Here is a 15,217-nt window from a genome sequence, read left to right on the forward strand (position 1 = left end):
CTCATTATTATGCAAAACAAATATCGCAAGTTGAAAAATCTAATATCGTGAGTGTTGTGTGCCGATCCGGTGACATCTCTACTGCGCAAAAAGTTCAAGTTAATAAGCAAGACCAAGTGCGGGTAGAGTTGCTTGTCGACCGCCATCTTGGTGATATCGAGTCGTGTTTTTTTTTTGTTTTTGCTCATTAACGTTGTTTAAAGTGTAATACTGATAGCCTATTATACAGTAAAATAATGAGGAAGTGTGCAGATAATGAAGAATTAATCTAGATACGAGATTATCCACCGTTCTGGCGTCAACGCCAAGTAGCTTCACGTGGCCGTTGTATAGTCCTGCTATCGCTTTACAAGAGCTCAAACTACCGAACAACGTTGCGCTCTATGAGCATTTGCATAAATCCTATTGTCAAATCAAAATACGTCGTCATTGGCAAAATCCTTCCTGAACATATAGGAGGCCACATTTTAATAAAATAAAAAAAGTGCGGGTAGTTCGAAAAACTCGCACGCCTATAAGATGTTGATGTCAACTTTAGCCAGTCTGCTCCGGACCACGGGGACAACGCCGTCCTCGAAACGTCGGAGGTAAAATTTAAACTTATTTACGACATTAAGTCCCGTCGTTGTGAATAATAAATATAATAATGGATAATCTCTTCCCCTGAAAACTGATTTTCAGTGATTTATCTGCTGGGCGATTAAAATTTAAATGTTTTATGAGATGTCTGGCGGTCAATTACGTCAGATATTAATTACTTTAATGTCTTTAGGATGGTCCGTTTTGGCTTGTTTAAAGAGAAATTAGATATACCTATGAATATGTATCACTTTCCAAGGTACTGAAAAAAAACAAACATTTGGAGTCAAATTGTAACCCAAAAGAAATCCTACATCCGTAACAGTAACCATACCCTTGTTTGAACATTATCCTAAAGGGTTGATGGCTGAAATAAAGCCGCGAGGTTAACCTCTAATATATTTTCGGAAATGAGAATAGTAGTGCCGTTTCTAAGTGTCACTTCTAACCTTTCCTCCATCTGTCGGGCCTCCCCCGGGGGTGGCCGGAAATATCGATTGTAGCGCCTACCTGTTGTGCGGCGGGCGGCAATGCAGCCCGGCTATACCAAATAACGCAAAATGGAAATAAATGAGTAAATAAATAATTATAAAATTGGACTGCGTTAAGATTTGAGCGTCTGGTACAAGTCGATTTCAGTATGATAATAATTGTAATGAATAACACAATTTCAGTAACGAGAAAAATACTAAGTTATAATTATTCATAAAATTCTTTTAACTTTTATGTTACTTTAAATGGAGTATGTTGCGCATTATGTATGTATTTATATGCAATCAGAAAAATAGTTTTGTGAAATCCTTTTCAAATACAGCGAGATTGAATTGAAGTGAAAAAACCTTTATAATATGTCATAAAGACCAGCCGTAAGCATACTCGTTATTAATTAACAAATACGGATACTATTTAATATAAATTAGATACGCCATGCTGACTGCACTGATCAAACATTACATGTACTACATGTCTGCACGATTTCAAGTAGGTATCGGTGTACTTACCACGGGCTGTAGCCCGTTTAATAGTTATTTGTGCAACAAGAGAGGAAAGTTGGTTTTTCTTGCGAGTGTTTATTTTGAGTCCCGAGAAAGCGAAAGATTCTATAATTGAATCACGAGCGAAGCGAGTGATTCTAAGGTAGAATCTTAAGCGTAGCGAGGGACTCAAAAACACGAGATGTAAAATAACTTTGCTCTCGTGTTGCACACATAATTTTTCACCTCAGTAGTGAGAACATATTAAAGGTTAAAATGTATTTCGAATTACACAGAATAAACAGAAAAAAAAAGTATTATAATATGTACGATACGGGACCGGACCGGATCGGACCGGACCGGACCGTACCGTACCGTACCGTACCGGACCGGACCGGACCGGACCGGACCGGACCGTACCGTACCGTACCATACCATAAAAAAATGTTAAAAAGTACAAGGCCTTCACTAAATTAAAAAGCTACATTGTTTCACTCCCTGGAGTGAGGAAAGTCGCACTTTCCTCACTCCAGGGAGTGACGAACGTAGGCTTGTTCGAGCTGCTGAGGTGAAAATGTTAATTCATTAATTGCGACTCATATGGGAGTCTAAAATAAATAGGTGAACGAATATTGACTGGGTTTAATTATTGAATATTTACAATAGACTTTTCACAGTAATTAAAACATGTTGATGATTGATGATGGCTTTCATTTGTTTTGGGTTAAGGCTAGTTAGTGACATGTATTATTATTTGTAATATAAGATAGAGTATAAACTAGGTATTTTCGAGCCGAACCGAGCAAACCAAGGTTTAAAGCGAGGTGTAGACTAGCAAGAGCTTGCATGCAATTTACGTTACATTGCCGACTACTAAGGTAAACTGCAATCAAAAGTTTGATCAGATACTGCAATGTAATGAAAATTGCATGCAAGTTCTTGCTAGTCTAAACCTCGCTTTACGATCAACTAGAGGTCCACTTCATGTTTTGTTAATCGAAATATTTGTTAGACATATAACTTTCTAAGCAATTGATAACCATATTTTTTTTCTTTTTTTTATGAAATATGAGAAGGATCGGATCAACAATATTACATTATGAAAAGGAGAAGCTGGATTTCGACGAAATATTATTTAGGTATGTTTTTGTACATTGCTGGTGTATAGTGTTACTTCATGGCTGTATTTGTCTTGCCATTTTAATTTTATTGTTAGCATTAGGTAGGTATTTGAATTATGAAGTTAACTTCCTTTCTTTCTTAACCCCCCAGTGAACTTCAATGATTGCTCCTGCCTCTTATTCCAGCGATATTTATTAATTCATAGAACTTTGTACCGCTGTTCGTACCTACTCTACCAAATCCGACCACTTGAGTTTCAAACGCATTAGCAGTCCCCTATATAGGTGCGACCACTGTAGGTATATCGAATAAATCTTAAATTCCTTTAAATCGCATGTTTTATCCAACGAGGAATAAAACTTTTTCAATTTCCATTCAAATGCCAGCATGGCGGCACTTAGCGCGAAAGTGTTGTCGAAAATTTATCCTGAAAATATTTTAAGTAACTTTGACGTCGAATTTCGAGCATAATCCGCGGAAAATGTTTCATACAGCGATAAAGGGTATTGAGCTGAGTTTGCATGACAGGACTTTAAAGCAAAATCATAGCTTAAAATTTTCATTGTAGTAGATTTCAACAATTTATATTCTATGCAGTTCACGAACGGTTCACGGTCAATGTAATAATAATTTCTCTGTAACATGTAATATATTGATTGTTATTACAAATGCTAGAGATTATCAAAATTTGTCTCAATATACCTATTGCCTCTTGAGGTACCTATATTTTATGAGAAATTACAACGACAATTAAAACTAGTGAACATTGTTTTTAGCCAATTTTTACATCATCACACGTTTCAAATAAATAAATAAATCAGTTTCACATTATTTTAAATTACAACTTTGAACATAAATATAAGTATCACATTTAAAATTCAAAAGAATAAAAAGTAGAATAATTGATGCTAATGAACCCAGCACCTTTATTTAATCTTGAACAAGGTTATGCGATCGAAACCTAAAACCTTTTTAGATATAATCTTACGGCTATGAAAAATGAGCTTTATTTATTATAAGCACTATTATACAAAAGACTCCATTACTAGAAAATATTACGTAAAAAATTAGTTTCAGAGAAACGTCAATCATTTTGTACTTAAAACAAATCGATTTACTACCTACTATAAATACTGTGGGATCACCTTACACAAATCGAACTGGTCCCACAGTGAGCTTAATAAAGGCTTGTGTTGTGGGTACTAGACGACGATATATATACATATATATATATGATATATATACATATATATATATATATATATATATATATATATATAATTAAATACATAGAAAACATCGATAACTCAGAAACAAATATTTGTGAAAAACACAAATAAATGCCCTTACCAAGACTCAAACCCGGGACCGCCTGCTTCGTAGGCAGGGTCACTACCGACTAGGCTCGGAGGGTGTTAAATATTTCAAATATATATAACTAACGTTCTTAACGCAGCAAAATGTCACAAAAACACGTATTCAATGCATCTTCAAACGCACTCAAGTGCACTCGACTAAGTGTCACTCGATTCAAGTTGTTCGCCCTGCCCTAAATCTTCTATCTTTTTCTAGTCTGCGAAGCGTAAAAGAGAAAAACCAAGTCACTTAAAGGCCGTTTCACACTGTCATATGCTATCGAGGTTGGCAGATATTGCTTTGAAGAGATATTTCAGCCCAATGGGAAAAGGATTTCTCGGAATGGATCGTACCAGTCGACATGATAAAAAGTTACTACACTAACGTGCTTCGTCATCGTCGAGTGTGCTAGCGTGTGTATTTAGAAATAGGGGTAGATTGTAATCTTACGGTCACAATGGGGGACCGACCAATTATTTACTTGTGTCGACACGGATGACAAAAGATAATCCCCATGTTGTATCCTCTCGCATCTCTTGTGTGGTTGCTTATGATTGTAATAATTATCTCAATTAACCAAATTTGTCTTATAACAAAGTTGGTATATACCAATGTTCATGCAACGGATATCCGTTGCATAAACATTCCCGTGCGACAACTAAGTTATAAGGTGTTTAATATTTAGGCCACATTAGCTAGGAGTCATGACCATCAAATCTCTGCCAAAGTTGTGCGATTCAATGGCAAGTGAAACACGGTTGAGAGGCATTGGCACGCTTAGACGCACCCGGGGTGGGGTGGCCCCTTTATTTGCCGTCCTCGGCGCACCCTCGAATGCAAGGGAAAGATAAATTCAAGTCATTGGATATGGTAATGCATTACCATCCCACACAACAGATTGTGTAAAGCTACAGCACGGGTAAAGTCTTTTCTGACTTCGTACAATGTTTAATTAACTGGCGATTTATAACTGAAAACCGTAACTTGTCATACAGGCCAATTCGAACTTACATCTAACTTATGTCATTCAGTTATCGTCCATTTCGCTCGCACTTGTACGTACATGTATTGACGCGGGCGAGACGTACGATAACTAAATAACATGATTCAAATATCGTTCTGATGTCAGTGTACATTCGAATTGACCAGTAAGTATGGCGTGGCTACCATACGCCTACTTATTTCTCTTACATTTAAATTAGACATATGGGAGAAATAATAAGACAATGCGGAAGCCCTGTTGCAACTTTTTATTATGACGATTCAAGTAGCCTCTTAAGCCTTTTACATGGTCATAAATGGTATAATTGATTAGTTACTGTTAATTATTTATTTTCGTGTACCTAAAAGGTTTAACGATGCCCATAACAAACTTTCCTTCTTCACGTTACTACCAGGCGGACGCAATCATACGAGTCCATATAGTAGTTTTAACAAGCTAGTTTTACGACCCACCTTACTTTGAGTTATAGGGGTGCTAAACCCAGCTAACTTCCACGAGGTATTCGGCTATGATTGCCAAACAAATATGAGAATAAAACGTTTATTGTGTTTTTTGCCCAGTTTTATCATGCCACTCACAGTGAAAGGGTGGGAATTAAATTCAATATTCTACCTAATATTTATTTGCGCTTCTCGCTTGGGTGATGTTTGATGTCGGATTCCCGGTCCCATATCATATATGATAATAATATATCTTTCCTCTTTTAATAGGTATACTTGGTTAGAAAAATCAATGTCGTGCGTAGACTATGTAATAGTGTTTTTAATATTTTATGTTAAAAAAATGCATACCTACTTAATTCACCTACAAGTGTTAGTCCCAAAGTTGTTTCTATAAAGTATTGGCAATTCAGCGCAATTGAGTGGCTAAAAACTTACGTCAATATTGTGTGCAAACAACAGACACCATTAATACATCGGTATTACATAAAGAGCATGGACTAAATAAGTAAATTATCGAACTTAAAACCTAAATATATATATAAATAAAAACTAATCTTAAATTTTGTCCTATATACTAACGAAGTATTATTATGACAAGTTATAAATATCGAAAGACATTTCTCAGCCTCGTTGAAGAGCCCACTTATATTTCTTAAAGCACACTTTAAGTGGCCATTTCTCATCGCAAGTAACCATCTTAGAGAAAACGTTCCGAAAATAATCGTTATAGGAAGAAATGTTCACTTAAAATGATTCATTTTCTAGGAAAAAAACGTTTCAGAAAAAAGGGATTATCTAATTTGAGAGTGGGCTATTCAAGATTATTGCCAATTGCATCTGTTGGCTTTAAATTACACACATGATCTTTCATCAAGAGATGATAATATCGCAGACGGTGGAAGCATAATAACTAGGTATATAAAGCGGTTGTTTGGCCCATTTTATTACCAATTCCTCCCACCCATAATTTTATAGTATACTTATGTATGTAGTATTTGTCCCAAAAATCGCTTTTTTAATAAAAAAACTATTCAGCCTAGTGTTCACATACTTTAGGCACCAATACGCCCCACCGGTGACAAACAAGTTATACTAACAAAATCTAGGATCTGTAACTATAACACGAATAGGAACAATGTGCCGTTACGAGGGCAGTAGGCCGCCGTGGTGTGCACTCAGCCTAACGACGCATTCATTCGCAACCCGCAGGAGCCGCGTTTAATCACCTTTCTTACGTGTAGTTCACTCTAACTATACTGGGTTAGCGTTTTAATAGATCAGCGAGAGAAAATAAAAAGTAAAGTATATTTATAATAAACCAAAGACCAATTAAGCTCCACAAAAGCATCATAGATGTAAAATATTCTGTCAGGCTACCGCCTACGACTGTTTTTTTTACAGATTTTTTCGATTTTATTTTAAATCTTTGAAGTTATTTGCGTGTACAAAATACCTCACATAATTTTATTTTTTTCTCTGACCTAGAAAATGAAATTAACGTGAGAACTGAGAGCGAGAGAGCGAGCTCGTTGTTACCTACTATACTTCCTTTAGTATAGTAGGTAACAACGAGCAAACCTCGGACGGGTTTTGTTTTACAGCATTCGCTACAGCAATTACATTTTGCAACCACGCCCCATAGATCACCCTCACACATTTAATTGCTTTCTTTTACTTTGCGCGGTTGTAAATTGGGGTTAAGGGAATTAAGCTACGATGTGACAGATTTATCTGGCGGTTTTAAAGCAGTATTGTCGGTTTAAGAGTTTTAATCTAATACACGCTGTGGACGTCTAATAAGTATCTGAGGTCGTGAGGTAATGAAGTTTGCTTAACAAACAAAGCCAAATTTTGCTCGCTAATACATCGTTTTAATTATAAGATTCGAAATAAGAGTCACTCTAAACTGTAACCTGACGTGATTCTTCAACAATCTTTGACTTAAATATTTAAAATCAGCCTCAAAAATACATAAAAACAATTATATTATTAATTTAAATATCAAAACGGTCCATGTATAGTCTGTGCGAAAAGAGATGAGTCGTGGACTGTATGGGGCCCAATACATTTCACGACTCTTCTCTTTTCGAACAGACTAACCCTCACAACAAATTGTTGATATTGAAACAACTGAAACCTAAGTGGCGTACAAAAAGAATTATACAACCAATAAATACCTTCACGATCGGGGGCCCGATTATGTTGCATAGGTAACATTTTACCTACAATTCATAATACAGCGCTGATGGTCTAGCGGTAAGAGCGTGCGATTTTCAATCCGGAGGTCGCGGGTTCAAACCCCGGCTCTTACCAATGACTTTTTCGGAATTTACAGTAGCGGCAAATAATGTATCACATTTTTTTCAGATACATTTGCATATTTTTTTGGTATTTTGTCAAAAATGGCTTTAGCGATTTCGATGTAATTTACTAAATATAAGGTCGTATGAAAACCACAATTCGATCAACCCAGGGTAAATTAAAATAATTAGTTTGGTCGAGTTTTCGCGGTAGCCCGATGGGTATTAAATTGTAAGGTAATGATGCGATTTAATTTTCAAACCAGAGGCTAACAAGGGCGAAACATCGATCCATCTAGGTGTTATTGTTGGTATGATTCGCTTTGGACTGTTCAAATAAGAAATTAAATATTTATAACATACATTAATTGGTGTGAGTGAGGTCCCCAATCCGCATTGTGCTAACGTGGCTGCCTGTTGCCACGTGCAGTCGGATGTAAGTATATATATGGTCGTGATGATGATACAATCATAGTTTATATGATATAAACTCTAATTTCACAAATTTTCGAATGAATGCCTGCATAAAAATAGCAATATTATAGATTTTTTGCCGCTTCTGTATGTACGTATAATTATATTTATCAGTCGTTTTTCAGTGAAGAAAAATATCGTGAGGAAAGGGGAAACTATTATTATGTGTAGTCTACATAATAATAGTTTCCCCTCTGGGTTAGAAGGTCAGATGGCAGTCGCTTTCGTAAAAATTAGTGCCTACGCCAATTCTTGGGATTAGTTGCCAATTTAATTGCCGACCCCAAGTGAATGGGACAAGGGCAAGCGAATGATGAGTTGCCAAGCGGAGCCAAAATTTTTATCATTTGAACGTGCATTTCGTTAGTACGTTTTCGTTCATGTAATGAAATGAAATGAATATTCTTTAATTCAGACCATGTCCATATACAATTAAATTACATGTAAAATTAATATTAAATTATATAATAAATTTCATTTGTTAGTAGCAGTATTAAGCCTTACAACTAAGGTTAGTATATATACACAGCATTCTATTTTATTTTTTTACATACAGTAAATTGGCTTGCCTGTCAGCACATGTATCATATGGCAATGGTTCATGTACTGACAGTCAAACCTTGACGCAAATGCCCTCAGGACGCTGTTCGTTCAGGTTCGTGTTGTTCAGGCACGAGCGAGCCGCTCAGGCAAATTATAACAAAATTACATAATTTTTGCATCAAAATGTAAGTTCCAATTAGCCACTTAACCTCTTGTCTTTACATATAACAAGGAGTCTATGAACTTTGCTTAAAAATGTTCATTAAAACCACACAAATGTGTTATTTAGCCAGTAGGTAGATACTGTAAGCAAAGCCTTAATTATTCTCACATAATGATAATAATTATATCCATGGAAATCAATTGGCAGCTGCGGTAATGGTTATTGGGAAATCATTTAAGATTTAATTCAGGCGTTTATCGGTTACCAGGAACCGCCCGCGCATTAAAATAAAGAGAAACTAATGACCTCTGCATTCAATATCCATTATGACGTTTTAAACTTCATGTAGGTAGTTAACCAATGATTTATTTTTTGTTTATAAAAGATAAGAAAAAAAAAATGACAAGGTTTACAAAGAATATTTTTTCAACTAGGCTTAAAGAAGGAACTTGAAATTTAAGTGGTACATTTAAAGAGAACAAGATTAAAATATTAAGGTAAGGTGGGGTAAGATTATCACCGGGACAAAACAAAGACTTGTATGGAACCCTCATACTGTTTGCCTTCTTCCCACGAGAAAAATAAACTATGTTCGTCTTAACCTGCGGTTGATTACGTCCTGCAAGGTGCTCCGAAACTTAATTAACAGCATGGAACTGCACAATATCCTTAACCGCATCATTGTTCCGTCGAACAGATCTCGCCGGCGGCCCTACCTGCAGCTGTCAAACAGCGCAGGCCCGCGGCGCGTGCTACCGCGGCTCGCCGCCACTCACCATTTTGCGTTATGGTCAGCTCGTTGAACGGGCTTCTGAGTAACGAATGTAACGATCTACAAGTAGATATATTTACTGATTCCTGGTCTAAGCTAGCGTCCAGGTGCCTCGCTTACTGTGAGACTATGAACGAATGAAAGAGCTGATGAATAATTTATACACTGTTACTTGTGTATAATTGTGTTAATATTAGATAAATTGCAAGTGTAATTGGTGTAAACCGTTCTTGTAAATAAATAAAAATAAATAAATAACATCGAGTTCAATTTTTTTTCTTTTGATATAAATGTTCTTTCTATAAAATAAAATAAATAAAAATTAATAGGCAGGCAGGGTTGAAACAAAGCAACACAAAGCCTATGCCTACTTAGAATGATCGATAGATATCTTATAATATTTTATTAATCTAGTTGCTAAATGCAATAACACATTGTATCTTAATACTAATAACTAATTTATAATTCCGATATTACTAAAATGAATGGGTCTACCTACCGACTCTACCATTCCTTTGCTTACTATCGAATCTTTTATATACAGTATACATAAGTATGTAAATAAACACTATATGTGAGATATAATTAAATGATTCTTAGCTAAATAATAAATAAGAATTTGTACATTAGTTGTCTTTTTCAGTAAAGTTAGTTGATATAGAAATGTAGCTAAAATAATTGTAGAGGCCTCTACAAGAACAAAAGAACAAATCATTTGTCTTGAGGCAATACTTCAACGAAATCACCCCAACACAGACCAATCAGCCATTTACATACAACTGTCTTGAATTATTTATGACCTATATAATAACAGTAATCGCCTAATGGCATCGAACGTAACTGTTTCGTAATAATTTATGTAGTAATTTTTGTAAAAGCCATATTAAATTCATCAAGCTCGTAACGCAAGACAACACCCGTCCTTATAAATAATTCGCAACACCATTTTGTACACCTATCCCTTTGTACCGCATTACTTTTAACGATCTTAAGAAAATTTATAACCACCGGTTTCACGCGAAAGTAATATCATTGCCATAAATCAAAACAGAAAACATATGTAACATCTTGTACATCAGTTTGATCAATATTCGTGTCCTTGACATTAGGCACTCGCATCCGAGGTCTCAATAGCTATTCATATCTCATTATTCAATATTCACCCACCTTGTATACGCTTGCGGCTGCAATATCAATCACCAGGTCCACGTCTCTTCTATATTACACAAAAGTACACACACAAAATTAAATCCTATTCTATATGTACACAGTCACTATGAAGTTCATTGTAGTTTTGTAGGCTTCGTAGCGGCGTAGTCGGAAGTGGCTACGCGGTGTAGCGGTCGTAGGCGGTCGTAGCGGCGCGCGCGAGCGACGAGACTGGCGGGTCTACTGACGACGCGGACGCGGACCGCGGGGCGCAGAGCATGCACGATATGCAGATGAAACGCGGTGTCATCATTGTGACAAATGCATGATGCCAATAAATCTTCGTAAGTGAAAAGACACAAAAATGTAGCTAATGTTTAATGTGAAAGCTTACTACATAAATACTATAACTTTTTAACTTATAGGTAGAGACAGTTTAAAGTAAATAGGTATACATAGATCACAACTATTGGACTTTTTTATTTCCCTTTCTTTCTAAGCGTGACGGATAGAAACATTATGGCGATACTTGCCTCGCTATTTGCACTACTTGCACTACGAGAAAATCTGTAACTAAACCAGTGACCTCTGAGACCTTGACGAGTAAGTAGCTGTACATGTACCATGTACCTAATTATAAATGTATGTGCATCCGACTACGAGCATGTTTAATCATATACGGAACATGTCGATGCCTACCTACATTTTAATTTTATGTATCGGTATCATAACTTATTTACTTTAACATATTTTCCTCTTTAATTCCATATCAGTTACTATCATAAAAAAACTACATAGGTAACTACATAAATGTCTTTACATTTATGTATGTTCTTATGCCATTTTTTTTTTTCATTTAATATATTTAACAGATGTATTTTATTGTATTTTTCGTATCTTCAAACTTTTCATATTCTGTGTTCCAAGGAGTCCTCTTTTGCGCCTGCGCGCGTGACGTCAGAGCGTCGCGCCCCGCTCTCCTCCGGCCACGCTCCGCTCCGCTCGTCGTGCCGCTCACCGCTCCGCTTGTCACTGGAGCGCACAAAGCACTCGCGCCCACACGCCATCGCGTCGCTAACGAAATTTATTCAACTAATACGAGTAATAAAAAGCGTAAAAGACTCGGGACAATGGTATGTGGATGAAATACGCCACTCATATTTTGAAAGGGCATATTTTATTTTATAAACAATCATTTTGTCGACGATCGATTTAAAAAATTATAAAGTTTAATTTATGGTGTAATCAATTGAGCGGCGGAGAGCGGGTTGATAAAAATACCTACTTCCATCCTACTTCATACTAAATTCTCACTGTCTAGCAGCAAACACTAATCATTTTGTCCCTCTCTAATGCATGGCACGCTCTCTTTCGCTTTCTAGCTTTCTAAACTGTGCTTTATTACTGATGCTCGGAGCTGTCGCAAGCTGAGCGCACCCGAACAGTCAATTGATATACCACTTACTACGCGTAGTACTCAGGTATATTAAAAATATAACGTTTTCATTTTGCATTGTACACTCCCTTATTTTTCTCTGCGCAACTGCGTTTTTAGCGGTTCACCGTAGTCCTAGAGCGTATGTAGAAGAAAATTCGCATTATGTTGCAATATTATTTTTATATTTTATTACGACAAGACAAAGGCACCTTTTTATCCCACTCACAGTGCAATAACGGCGAGGTATTTTCATAAAGACATCAGTATTAACAAATATGAGATCTTTTGTTTTCATATGAAATACCATACAGAAAAAAACGAACTGGCATGCGTGGCTACAACAAGGTACTGATTTCCTTCCTAATCTCTCATTCATTCATATCCTGTTTTTAAAAATGAGCTTTCTGAAGTAAGTTTTAAAGTTCTTTTTAGATTGGGACTATTGAAAAAGATATGAGCTTGTGAAAGTAAGGAACCGCCTTGCTCTGGGGCTAAGCGGGATTCTATGAGGCTCGTATAAACGGAGGGACGAAGTTTTCTCTGGGCCCTTTCTGTTTGGGGTTGTCATTGCTCCCCGGCTGACCCTCCGCAAGGGGACGCTATCCGTTGCCCTAAGTCACAAGAACCGGGGAATTTCTGTTCACGTGCGTTTGGATCGAATATTGGATTTTCTATCTATAATTAATATTTATTAGTGTGTAATATAAAACTGCACATGTTTATATGACGTACAAAAAATTTGTTAAAAGTAACAAATTTGGATACGTGTATTGCGACAATAAATGTTTTACCTATTTATTTCGATCCTAGAAACATCCTTTAGCCAGGATGAATTGGGACTAAATTAAGACGGTATTAATGCTTAATTGCCTTCCGCCCACTCAAAATTTAATTTTAACCTATATGTATGATGATTATTAAATTATTTTATTTCCATTTGAATTACACTTGTTTTAATATTGTTGTTAATTGTATAAACAGTGTATTGATAGGTTACTTTTAATTGAAGATGAAAAGCTTTGCAATTAATCCGAATTATGTACAAAGCAACTGAAACATTTGATTATAAATGCATTCGATTTATCAAAGCTCGTGTGCTTTTAGAGCGCAGGTCATCATAATATCATTTGATGGCAGCAGATGTGAGCAATTAAGCTTAGTGCTAAAACTGGAATAGCATTTATTATATTAAATTATGCATAATTAGTCTTTAGAGCGGCTTCGCATTATTTTATAAATTATAATTTCCACATAGCTCGTTCGCATTCCAATATTACTTACTACAGGCCATGGCGACACATACCTATCCTACTCGTACCTATTATATAATTTTGATTTATGAGGTAAAAACCGGCCAAGAGCAGGTCGGACCATGCTCAGTGTAGTTTCGTGTTCCTAGTTAACTAGGAAACCCTAAAAATCAGGTGTTCTACTAAAGTTTCGTTTCGACACAAAGTACGGGGACCAGGGTGCCTAGCCAAGATGGCAATCGTTCGCTCCGCAGCAAACGATACGCTATATGTTTCTGTCGCACTAATATGGAAGTGATAGGATTATTTTTTTTAATTTGCTAATATATAAATAATTGATCATAGAATAGAGTAGGTACAATCGCGTACAAAATTCTTGTATCAGCCTCCCAGTATAGTTTTTACCAATGCAAGGTAATGACATTGTGTTTTATGCAACCACTTGTCGCGAGGACGGTGATTGATGACCGATGAAGCTTAACAAGTGGACTTTGGTGTCATCAAATTTATTGAGTGGGAAGCCAGTCAAAAACGCTTCATCAAATTGACGGGAAACATCAAATAAACTACATTGCACGCCGTCCTACGTAACGGAGGTTATAGCCAAATCATTTTTGATTAAGTAAATTCTACAGAATGCGAATTAAAATTAAAATTGTAGTATTTACTCTAAAATACGTAAAATACGTATACTTAATTTTTTAGGATTTTCGTGTTCTTCTCTCACTCTCACCGAGCGTGAGCGTGAGCGAGATGGATGTGTTAATAATTAGAAGATAGGTACTTTTCACATTTTGTATCACTTAATTGTTTCTCTAACTTAGCCAGTAGTTTTAGACCGTACTGGTATGACAGGTTACTGAATGCGATAAACTTGCTCTATATTTTAACAGTATTAATGGTATTAACTAGATTATCTAAATTAGTAGACATTAAGCAGAATCACCGAATGTAAAAAAATTACTAACATTCAAAGTTTCTCATACTATAGAAATTGTGTCATAAATGAAATATGACAGTGTCATGCTTTAAGAGGCCGTAGTCGATTTTGGAGCAAAAATGTAAAATTGATAGATTTAGTCGTTGAAATTATACACGTTTTGTTACGTAATATCTAAATAACAAGTATTGGTTTCTATTAGCACGTCTTCTCATCTTGCCTTTTAATAATGAGTTCGCGAGCGTGCGTCACCGGTAATTTATGAAAAGAAGGGGCAGTTTTTAAAAAATCATCAAAAAATTATGGTGGTAAATTATACAAATTGATGCATAAGAATAGTTTCAGCAAATGTTGTAGATTGTTAAAGTATCAAAATTACGTTGAAATTAAGTCGATTTTCAGAGAAATTGTCACTTGTTTTGAAGTAATTTCTGGAGAAAATTAATTTCGTCTAACTTTCATTTACACTACTTCAAAGTCATAATAATAAAAATGTAGTCTGATAAACGTCAAATACAGGATATGTGTAATACAAAATTACCATGTTTAGCCGTCCAAACGATACGAAATTTACAAATAAGAGCGACAAAATCAGTGCTTTACGCGCGTTTACCTAAACGTCCATCAGAAAAGCAAACATTACTAATTTAGTGAGTCTGATCAATCAATCAATTTTTTGAAAACAGATCATAAATCATAATCATAAATCAT

The 15,217-nt window shown here is 35.8% G+C and overlaps 1 protein-coding gene across 7 annotated transcripts in view; it reads right to left on the bottom strand.

The window, feature by feature from the left end:
• The window catches only part of LOC134746121 (kazrin), a 125,682-nt gene extending 114,576 nt beyond the window's left edge, over nt 1-11,106 (bottom strand). For all 7 annotated transcript variants that reach the window (XM_063680390.1, XM_063680391.1, XM_063680392.1 and 4 more), the window contains exon 1: nt 10,897-11,106. The gene's annotated coding sequence lies outside the window, so the exon portion shown is untranslated. The remainder of the gene's footprint in view (nt 1-10,896) is intronic.
• Between the last annotated feature and the right edge of the window lie 4,111 nt (nt 11,107-15,217).

This window comes from Cydia strobilella, chromosome 12 (genome assembly GCF_947568885.1).
Source record: "Cydia strobilella chromosome 12, ilCydStro3.1, whole genome shotgun sequence".
Lineage (NCBI taxonomy): Eukaryota > Metazoa > Arthropoda > Insecta > Lepidoptera > Tortricidae > Cydia > Cydia strobilella.